This window comes from Populus trichocarpa, chromosome 15 (assembly GCF_000002775.5).
Source record: "Populus trichocarpa isolate Nisqually-1 chromosome 15, P.trichocarpa_v4.1, whole genome shotgun sequence".
Classification (NCBI taxonomy): Eukaryota; Viridiplantae; Streptophyta; class Magnoliopsida; order Malpighiales; family Salicaceae; genus Populus; species Populus trichocarpa.
Window position 1 is genome coordinate 53707 of NC_037299.2, and position 11321 is coordinate 65027.

At 37.3% G+C, this 11321-nt stretch overlaps 1 long non-coding RNA gene across 1 annotated transcript; it reads right to left on the reverse strand.

The window, feature by feature from the left end:
• Window positions 1-870: 870 nt before the first annotated feature.
• Window positions 871-8691, reverse strand: LOC112324317 (uncharacterized). Its single transcript, XR_002978109.2, has 2 exons — window positions 8146-8691; window positions 871-1305 (listed from the first exon to the last, which is right to left on the reverse strand). It is a non-coding gene; the product is annotated as an uncharacterized LOC112324317 (long non-coding RNA).
• Between the last annotated feature and the right edge of the window lie 2630 nt (window positions 8692-11321).

An 11321-nucleotide genomic window follows, 5' to 3' on the forward strand; every position in this document is an offset into this window, starting at 1 on the left:
CAACCTCACGAAGCTTGGTCATTGCTGCTGTGAACATACTAAAGTTCAGGCGTTTTTGCTTAACATAAACGTCTAAGAAAGAACATGCTAGCACTAAGAGCTTCTTCCCAAGGAAACTTATACTTTCCTGAGTTTCGAAAAATATCTGATGGTTGTTTATTAATCTCAATATCTGAAGTACTCGTATATCCAACAGGCTATCCCTTTTTATCTGCTGTAGTAAACCGGCTATCACATGTAGATATTGTTTTTTATCTGCTGTAGCAGAATGAAGAGTTTGTGTTGCATGTGCACGAAGCTGCCCTACTTTCTTGTTCAGTATCATGCTCCCTTACATTCCTTCTGGCAAGCTTTAGTTTCTCATGAAGGTTTCTTGAGAGCCTTAAGATGAAAAAAAGATACTAGATGGAGCATCATCAAATTTACAATCGCTGCTCTTTATTGCCAGGGAGAACCAATATAACCGAGTCTCTAAATTAAAACAAAGAAAAGGAAAAGATGATCCATATTTCTATTGAAGAAAAAAAACCGACTTCACTAAATTTAATGGTAAGGGAAAAACACTCTTTTCTGAAAAACTGGAGGAATAAAACAAGATCTAAAGCAACTTGAAAAGAAAAATTTGCTCGTGGAAAATGGTCTCTGAGCCTTTCTAAATTGGAAGGTATGCAATATTGTTCTTGCGGTGCTTCCATTAATAGCAAGGATTGGGCATCGAGTCATTGCTCTAAATGCATAATATATATTAATTAGCAGGTTCAGATATGGACTAGGAATAACTTGCTCCTTTATCGTCACAAAAGATCTCCGTTGCGCATGAGGATAAACGCTTATTACTGAATCACACTCACAAATGAGGCAACAACTTCATTTATGATAGAAAAATTCATATGAAATAAATTGGTTATACAGACACCCCAGCTTAAAACAAATAAATTGTATGAGCAGAGAGTTTCAGATCTTGCTTATTATTATTTGGATGATTTATGTTCCATATATTTCATAACGCACATCTCAATTGACATCATGAAGAACAATCTTATACGTAGTCTTTAAGCCACATGTTCTCATGACATCAGATGATGCTGTCCCTCGTACAAGAACTCTTGACTATCTCGCTTGAATCTTTCCATATCAATTATGACCTGTAAGATATTGTCCTGTAAAATATACCTCATACAGGATAGTCCATGCTACCTCATTAATCTCTGCACTAGGAGCACCATAAAGATCTTGGGCATCAAAGACAGCTACAGTGGGGAGTCCCGGTTAGTTTTTCAGATATATTGATTGCCTTTGAAGGACCTATACGAAAATCAGAAGCTGTTAAGCTGTGATGTAGAGTGGCAGAAGATACAAACAACAATCCTAACTAGCTGAAAAGTGTTTGTTTTCTGGAGGTATTGAGAAGAAAATTGCATTCAAGTTTTGCAGAGAAAATTGAGAAGAAATTCTTGTGTATTATCTCTTTTTCATTAATGCAGCAAACTCTGCTTTTATACATATATAACTAATTCCACTATTTTAGGAATCAAGATCATCTCATCCATTCATTAATAGAGGGCTACGATTCTTACACATGTAAGAAACGGCTGTAATAGAATTTTACAGAAAAAACTAACTATAACTGCCTCTTTAACTGTTTTAATAGAATTTCTTCCATTTCTTCATTCTTCTCGCTACAGCCTGCAGAGTTTTCTTCTAAGACTTCAAAAACAAGTAATCAGCTTAGCTTTCAACAGCCCCTCCTAAGTTGTTTACTGGTTTAACTCCAAGCTTCAGCCTTAATTGCTTGAATCTATCTTTAAGCAATGCTTTTATGAATATGTCTGGAGTTTTCTTCTAAGACTTCAAAAACAAGTAATCAGCTTAGCTTTCAACAGCCTCTCCTAAGTTGTTTACTGGTTTAACTCCAAGCTTCAGCCTGCAGAGTTTTCTTCTAAGACTTCAAAAACAAGTAATCAGCTTAGCTTTCAACAGCCTCTCCTAAGTTGTTTACTGGTTTAACTCCAAGCTTCAGCCTTAGTTGCTTGAATCTATCTTTAGGCAATGCTTTTATGAATATGTCTGCAAGTTGTTCTTCACTTCTGCAGAATTGCATATTTATCACTCCCTCTTGCAGAGCCTCTCTTATGAAATGATACTTTCTGTTTATGTGTCTAGTTCTTTGATGAAAAACAGGATTTCTGGCCATTGAAATTGCTGACATGTTATCACAAAACAAGAGTGTTGCCTCAGCTTGCATTTCACCAAAATCATCAAGAACAAACCATAACCAAATGGCCTGAGCAGTTGCTTCTGATGCTGAGACATACTCAGCTTCTGCAGTTGATAATGCTACTGTGTTCTGTTTCACAGAGGACCAGGAGAATGCTCCACTTCCAAAGCTGAATGCATAGCCCGAAGTGCTCCTGCTATCATCTTCACTTCCTGCCCAATCTGCATCACAAAATCCAATAAGAGTTGCTAATTGATCCCTTACGTATTCAATCCCATAGCTGAGAATTCCTTGCACATATCTTAGGACTCTTTTTGCAGCTCTCATGTGAATCTTGGTAGGTCCAGTCATGAACCGTGATAGTAAGCTTGCAGCATACATTAGATCAGGTCTTGTTGCTGTCAAATATAGTAAACTCCCTACTATTCTTCTATAAAGTCCTTCATCAGCCAACTCACTCCCATCCACCTTCTTCAGTTTCTCACCAGTGGCCAAGGGAATGGAGACTGGTTTGCAGTCATCAAGTCCAAACTTACTAAGCAAGGATTTGACATATTTGCTTTGATGAATAAATACTCCTTGATCGGTTTGCAGTATTCCCATGCCAAGAAAATGATGAAGGAGCCCAATATCAGACATCTCATACCTCTGCATCATTTCTCTTTTAAATTCACTAAGTAGCCTTTCACTGCTGCCAGTGTAAACAATGTCATCAACATAGATTGAGACAATGATCAAATTACCTTCCAGGTCTGACCTTGTATACAAAGTAACCTCACTTGTGCTCCTTTTGAATTTGCACATAGAGAGGTATGCATCAATTTCACTGTACCAGGCCCTCGGTGCCTGTTTTAGTCCATACAAGGCCTTCTTTAGTTTGTAAACTTTGTGTCCTGTATTCTTTACTTCAAACCCTTCAGGCTGCTCAACATATACTTCTTCTTTGAGGACACCATTTAGGAATGCTGACTTAACATCCAACTGAAACAACTTCCATCCCTTCTATGCTGCAAGTGCAATGAGAGTCCGAATTGTGTCCAGCCTTGCTACTGGTGCAAAGGTTTCATTGTAATCAATTCTGAATTTCTGTGCATATCCTTTTGCTACAAGGCGAGCCTTGTGTTTCTGTACTGTTCCATCAAGATGAAGCTTAGTTTTGTACACCCATTTCACTCCTTTCACAGGTTTATCAATCGGTCTCTCCACCAATTCCCAAGTATTGCTCTTCTCTATCACTTCCAATTCTTCCTTCATAGCCTCCTGCCAGGCTTTATCTCCAAAAGCTTCTTAATAGTTCTCAGGTTCTATGATGCCCATGTGACACCTTGCATATATATCTTGCAAGGTTTTCAATTTTACTGGAGTAGAGCTAGGTGAAGATTGTTGACTGTTATCACTGTCAATATTCTCAGCTAACTCTCCAACTGTAGAATTTTGATGGCAGTGTTCAACATTATCGAGATGAGCTGCTGCAAAGTGTTCTTCAGAATTTTCACATTCAACTTCACCTCCTTCAAGATTGAGAGACAAGTGGTTTTGGTTCATCAGATTTCTTTCCCAATTCCATGCTTTATCTTCACTGAAAATCACACTTCTTGAGAGAACAATCTTCTCAGATTTCAGGTCATATACTATATACCCCTTCTCATAGCTACCATATCCAACAAACACTCCCTTTCCAGCTTTGCTATCCCATTTCTGCCTTAGTGATGATGGGATGTGAGTGTAGCATAAGCAACCGAACACCTTTAGATGCTTGACTCCTGGCTTTCTTCCCGTGAAGGCTTCAAATGGAGTCTTTTCAATGACTGATGTTGTATAACATCTGTTCTGAATATACACAGTTGTATTCACAACTTCTGCCCAGAAGATTACTGGCATTTCTTTCTCTAACAGCATAGACCTTGCCATTTCATAAATTGTTCTGTTTCTCCTCTCTGCAACTCTATTATGTTGAGGGGAGTATGCAACTGTCAGTTGCCTCTCCATTCCTTGTATTGCACAGAATTTTTCGAACTCATTTGAGGTATATTCACCACCTTTGTCACTTCTCAGCTTCTTCAATTTATATCCACTTTGCAGCTCAACAAATGCTTTAAATTTTTTAAACACATTGAGTGCATCAGATTTGTTTCTAAGGAAGTATACCCAGCACATTCTTGAGTAATAGTCAATGAATGTGATGAAGTATCTGTTCCCTCCCACAGATTCATTCTGCATTGGTCCACACAGATCAGTGTGGATTAATTCCAGTGGATAGCTTGCTCTTCACGCTTTTTTTTGTCGAATTTATCCCTGTGATGTTTGCCTGATGCATAGCTTGCACATACATCTTCTACTTCTGTCAGAACAGGAAGTCCACATACCATCTCTTGGTGCTACATCTTCTTCATGCTAGCAAAGTTCAAGTGTCCCAGTCTTCTATGCCATATCCAGGAGTCCTCAGTCACTGAAGCTTTCCTTGCTGCAGGTGTGATGGACTTAAGTGAAAGTGGAAAGCATCGATTTCCTCCCATGATCACTATTGCTATAACATTGTTGAGGCTGTCATCATCAAATATCACTGTTTTGTTACCTCCAAAAAGGATATAATAACCATGCTCCATCATCTGGCCTACACTCAATAGATTTTCATCCAATTCGGGAACAAACAATACCTCTTTTATATATCTTTTTCCATGCTGAGTTTCCACAACCAATGTGCCTTTTCCAGTTGCTTGCACAAGATCTCCAGAGCCCATCTTTACTTTGCAGGTCACTGTTCTATCGATGTTGATTAGTTCAGATTCTTTAGAGGTCATGTGGTTGTTGCAGGCACTATCCACAAACCATAGCTTTCTATCTTGCAAACTTGCAGAATGGCAAGCATAGAACATGGTTCCAGTGGATACTCTCTCTTCTTTTGCATAATTTGTTAGTTGTTTGTGACTGTGACTTTCACAGTCTTTTGCAATATGGCCAAACCGATTGCATCTTCCACATCTTGGTTTTCCTTTGTGTCTACACAATCCAAAGTATTGATTTTCGCAAACTTGACACTGTGGCTTTACACTCGCTTGATTACTTCCCCAAGCAGTGTTGTTCTAGTTAGAATTGTTGTAGTTGTTTAAGTTTCTGTTTGGAAATAAATTTGATCCCCTCCTATCTTGTGATTGCCATCTTTGAGAAGGTCTGCCTTGGAAACCCTTGTGTGAGTTGTAGGCTTGATTGTTTCCAACCTTTAAACTGCTGAAGGCTTTCTCTGTTCCTGTTAGCCTATCCCTATCATCATGTAGATCCTCCCTCTTATCATATACTTTAACAGAAGCAATGCTTCTTCTGCTCTCAGAACATCAAGATCTCGTGTCTCCTTAATAATTGACACAATGGACTTATATCTTCTGCTTAGACTCATTAGCAGTTTCTGCACAATTCTGTTTTCTGATACATCTTCTCTTAACGATTTCAGGTTATTCACAGTTGCAAAGAATTTAGCTAGATATCCATCTAGGCTTTCACTTTCTAACATTCTCAGGTATTCAAAGTCAGCTCTCACTGCTTGAAGTTTTACAGCTCTAACCTTTTTATCTCCTCTGAATTCTCTGCTCAAGATGTCCCAAGCTCCCTTTGCAGTCTTCTCATTTCTTATACGTGGGAAAAGGTTGTCTATTAATGCTCCTTGTATGAGGCTTAATGCCTTTGCATTCTTGATTTTATCTTCTCTGGATGTAGTGGATGTTCGCAATGTAGTTTGTTTAGCTTCACTCTCTTCATCGCCTGATCCATTTGCAACCTCAGGTGATTGATGAGATTGTATTCCAACTTCTATTACGTCCCATAGATCGAATGCTATGAGGATTGTTTCCATCTTTACACCTCAAAAGTTGTAATTTGTGCCATTGAACTGTGGAGTTCTTAAATCTCCTCCAGTAGAATTTGATCTTACCATTTTTGAGTAATTAACAGTTTAATCAATCTATTTTTCACAGTTTACGCCTCTCTTAGGAATCAGTTTATGGGCTCTGATACCATGTTTGTTTTCTGGAGGTATTGAGAAGAAAATTGCATTCAAGTTTTGCAGAGAAGATTGAGAAGAAATTCTTGTGTATTATCTCTTTTTCATTAATACAGCAAACTCTGCTTTTATACACATTGCATGTAACTGATTCCACTATTTTAGGAATCAAGATCATCTCATCCATCCATTAATGGAGGGCTATGATTCTTACACATGTAAGAAACGGTTGTAACAAAATTTAACAGAAAAAACTAACTATAACTGCCTCTTTAACTGTTCTAACAAAATTTCTTCCATTTCTTTATTCTTCTCGCTACAGCCTGCAAAGTCTTCTTCTAAGACTTCAAAAACAAGTAATCAGCTTAGCTTTCAACAAAAAGAGCATCCTAAACAACTTCCAAGCGCAAGGGAAGGGCATGATTAAACCAATGAGCTTTCAAAATCAAACCAGTCCTGTAGCACCCCCACTTCTTAAGTGCATAACTTTCATATCAAAGTCCATAGGTCTAAAATTAATTCACAACCACCTTGCATATCAAATTAAAGCTCCTTAGTCGACTTACACTGGATAAAGAGAGAAGTTTGTGAAATGGAGAAAGGGCGTTACCCTGTGCTATGCTCCTAGTTTGAGATGCAAAGTCACTTTCCCTGTTTGTCAAAAACCTTTTCTTAGGAAAGTGGCAAAAAGATTACAAAATCTTGATTCCCCACCTCTGTACTTGATTTAAATACCATGTATTTGAAGCCCAAATGAGACAGATTAAATAAAAAAAGGGTAACAAATAGCATCTTCAAGGACTATGAATCAAATTATAAGAAATTCACACATCCAATAAAGGTTGCCAACTCATGAACCCAAGAGGAAAACCCGGTTCTCCCCAGAGAATCCTTGAATTGGATGAGCTGCTACACTCATTTATAAAGAGAAGATATCAAATTGAAGGGTGTGTTTTGGTAATCTTTGTCGCACCCGACATCGCGGCGGCCTTAAAATTGTTCATGGAAAAGAACAGATTTCTGGCATCCTGTTCTTTAATGGGGAATGGTTTGTTTTAAGGAGTCGCCACCTAATATTATGGTTACTAGAAACCCTGACTGGTCAGCAGAGATTCTATGGTACGGGACTGGTTACGCAAAAGGGAAGATATTATCACCCCTTAAACGTCCTGCCTGAGGCAGGCTGCATTGCTGGTTTTGTCATAAATTGCTAACATTTTGTTGGTTTATGCTATGATGGTTTGCGTGTAATATTTCGGACTCTGGCGCCAGTGAATATTTAACTACAGATATTTCCAACTCTGGCGTTGATAAATAGTACGTAGCTATAAAATAAATTTAAATCAGTATTTTTTTATTCCTGACTCTGGCGTCAGTGAATAAACAAATCAAATAAATTTATTTTTTACGCATACACATTTTTTTATGTAACTAAATAAAAGTAAAATACAATAAAATAAAATAAATTTACATCAGTATCTTTATTCCTGACTCTGGCGTCAGTGAATAAACCAATAAATTTACTTTATTTTATTTTATTTTTGCATGCATTTTTTTTATTTTTATGTAATTTAAATAAAATACAATGAAATAAATTTGAATTAATATTTTTATTCTGACTCTGGCGTCAATGAATAAAAACAATAAATTCATATTTATTTTTTTATTTATACATACACACATCTTTTTCTTTTTTTTTTTTACTTTTTACTTTTCTATTTTTTGGGCTGGGCCCAGCTCAGCCCAATGGGCTGGGCTAGACCCAGCCAGCCCAGCCCGGCCCGGCCCGGTCACTGGCCCAAGCCAGTGACCCGGCTGCCTGAGGCACGCATGCGTGAATTATTCACGCATGCTGTGCACAGTGGGAAGGTAATTAAAATTACCTTCTCACTGTACTTATGTAACTAAAAATGAAAGGGAGCGAGAGGCTTACCTGGACGCGTAGGAACGAAGACGATGACGAAGGCGTGGTGGCTGGATGTTCTCTTCTCTTTTTGATTTTTTGGTTTGTTTCTGTTCGTTCACGCCCTGTATAATCTTTGTCTATTTTCTCCTTCCTCCTCCTGTTCGTTCGTCTCCTCTCTGCTTCTGCCTGTCCGTATGCTTTATTCTTTCAGCTGCTCCTGAGATGATGATGAAGGTGCCGGCTTTCTGTTATTGTCTTGGGTGTGTTTTTTTTTGTGCAGGGATGTCTGCAGAGATGAAGGTAATGGCGATGACAATTCTCTATGTATGCTGGATTTCTTTCCTCTCCTTCTCTCTGTGTATTATTTCTTTGCTCTGGTTTTTTTTTGCTCTGTTTTCTCTTTCCCTTTGGGTTAATTTTTTCCTTCTTTTATAGACTCCCCAGCCACTTTCTCTAACCAGTCCTGTCTTTGCAGGACTGTTATCTTCCCCGACGAGATCGTGGGCGAGAGACGTGGTCCACGATTGGATCTTCAGCCTGTTGAATCGGGATGGAGAAGACGAACACGACTGTTCCACCAGCAACGGCGACGTTTCGGCAGCAATGGATTCTTTCATTTTGACCCCTGAACTTTGGAAATTCGGCAATTGGACCCCTAAGCAATTAAAAATTTTAATTTTGCCCCTTTTGGATTAATTTCAAATAAATCCCTAATTGGTACACTGTTTACAAAACAGTCCTTAATTCCTGGATTATTCAATTTGGTCCTTAATTAATTCTTTTAAATTTTGCCCTTTTGGATTATTTTCAATTAAATCCCTAGATTATAACACTGGTTACAAAACAGTCCTTAATTTCTAGATTGTTCAATTTGACCCTTAATTAAATCTTTAACTTTTAATTCTTTCAAAATTGATCCATTAACTCTCAAATTTTATAATTACATCATCAAATTTCAAATTTTATGTTATCTTAACCCCATTGTCAACTATATTTAATTTTTGTTATTTGTTCAAAAATTGAGTTATGATAATCTCCAAGGCGTACTTGTTGCACAACGTGCAAGTTTATTAACAATATGCGATCAGTTTGAAAAACCTCAAGTTGACTGATAATATGTGTTGGGATTTGCCATTAATGGACAACAACTTGTGCAGCCTATCCTAAGAAAAAGGGAAGCCATTGTCAAAAGGCTATAATGGTAGTTGCACCAACCATTGACAAAATGGTGCAACCCATGTGCTGACACCATTAATGCAGCCACCATACTTGTCTATAAATAGGCACAAAGAAAGCCAAGAACGTGAGAGAGCAGAGAGATTGTGAGTGCAGTAGAGAACAAGAGAGAAAGAGGGGCTGCAATGGCAGCAGCCTTGCTGCCATTGCAGCAAGAGAGCTGGGAGTTGAGTTTGAGTGAAGTGATCCTCCTCCTCCATGTATTGTGTTGTAATCCTTTCTCTATCTCTAATAATATGGAACTCTCCCGTGGATGTAGGCGGTTTTGCCGAACCACGTTAAATATTGTGTCTCAGTGTGCTTAGCCTCCAATGGACAACTATCAGTACACCACCGGTCCGCGCATTGGGGAGTTGAAATCCCCAACAATATGCAAGTTACAAGACAATTGCATTAAGAGAGAGGTTCCTATTCAAAGTAAGAAATGTTGTCAGCAATTTATAGTGCTCTAGCCTGCATATCCATCACTCTAAAGAATTAACAAAATGAATGAGATTCGAATTCGTGACCGCTCGGTCATCAAGACTCTAATACTATGTCAAAAAATCATTTCAACACAATAATTTAAGTTGTTAGATAAAATTTCAGAATATAATTTATATTATTTTCTAACATATCCTTACACTCGTATATTTTAAGTGGCGGGAGGAGGTAGATAAAGATTGGGACTCAACATCAGTATCAGCAAAAACAAATCAAACCAAGGAATTTGTACAGATTCAGATGACAAACCATGCATGAAGAATACATGCATTAGAAAATTGTAATTTTTCATCAAAGAAATACCTGTAAACACTTTAAGAATCATTGGAAAATGATTTTTAACACCCACCCACACTCTGAAAATTACGCAGTTACATGCATTTCTAAGGATCAAAGATCTAAATCTGGATTTACTTTCCATGTCCATAATCTCCTTCCAGTTTTATCTTGAAACAGAAAAAAATGCAAGCCATTAGAATGACTTCAACATTAACACCACATTTTAAATTACTTATGTAGCAGATGTCCATTCCAGGAGGGAAAAATGAAAGAGAACATTCCCAACTAGCAGAACTTTCTTTTACTTGGACCAAAAGGAAAAAAACTGCCCTCGTTAGCCCGGTATAACTTGCATCAGTAGCCTTACTGGCATCCTAATTACAGATTCCAGGCTTCATGATCAGAATCCTTGCTTATAATCCTCATTTTATACTGTTTGCAACCATAATTGTGACCGTAATACAATTTATAGAGAATATTCCTGTTGGGTTTCTGTAGCACTTACAAACTCTAGGACATATTAAAGCATTCCCATAACAGGAACTAAACCAATTCTTGAACTATACAAACTATATCTCCTGCTACCAAGGTTCCATAACTAAAACATATTATTTGAAACAGAGGGATGAGCAAATATATATACAGTAATGCGATGATTTGATTTTTAGTTAAGATTTTTATAAATAAAAACCTTCTTAAATAAAATGGGTTTAACAAATATGTTAGATCCAAAATATTTGAGTTTAATGGTTAACCAAGCTGAAGGTAATACGGGTCTGGCAAACATGTCAGATCCAAAAGAACTTGGACGTGGTAGTAAGTTAAGTTCAAAAAAATGTAAGTCTGGTGAACATGTCAAACTTAAAATACTTGGACATTACCAAGTTTTAAGACTATATGTCTAATCCTGAATGATTCTTTATAATATAAATATTTAAAACATGATAAACCATCGACATCATACCTCTCTATCTAGAACAATCGTTCATATTAAGGTAATAATTTCTTTATACTTGTTGGTGTATACAAGGTCTCTTAAGTGACCTACCATACTTACTATCTCATTAATAATATGTAAGATATATTTGTCTCTTATTAATGTCGTTGAAAACAAAGAACTTTCCAGTCTTTCCATTCTCTTAAAACAACAAGGTTTGGGGGGTATAAATACCAACTAAACCATTCAAGTAAAAGATTCATAACTT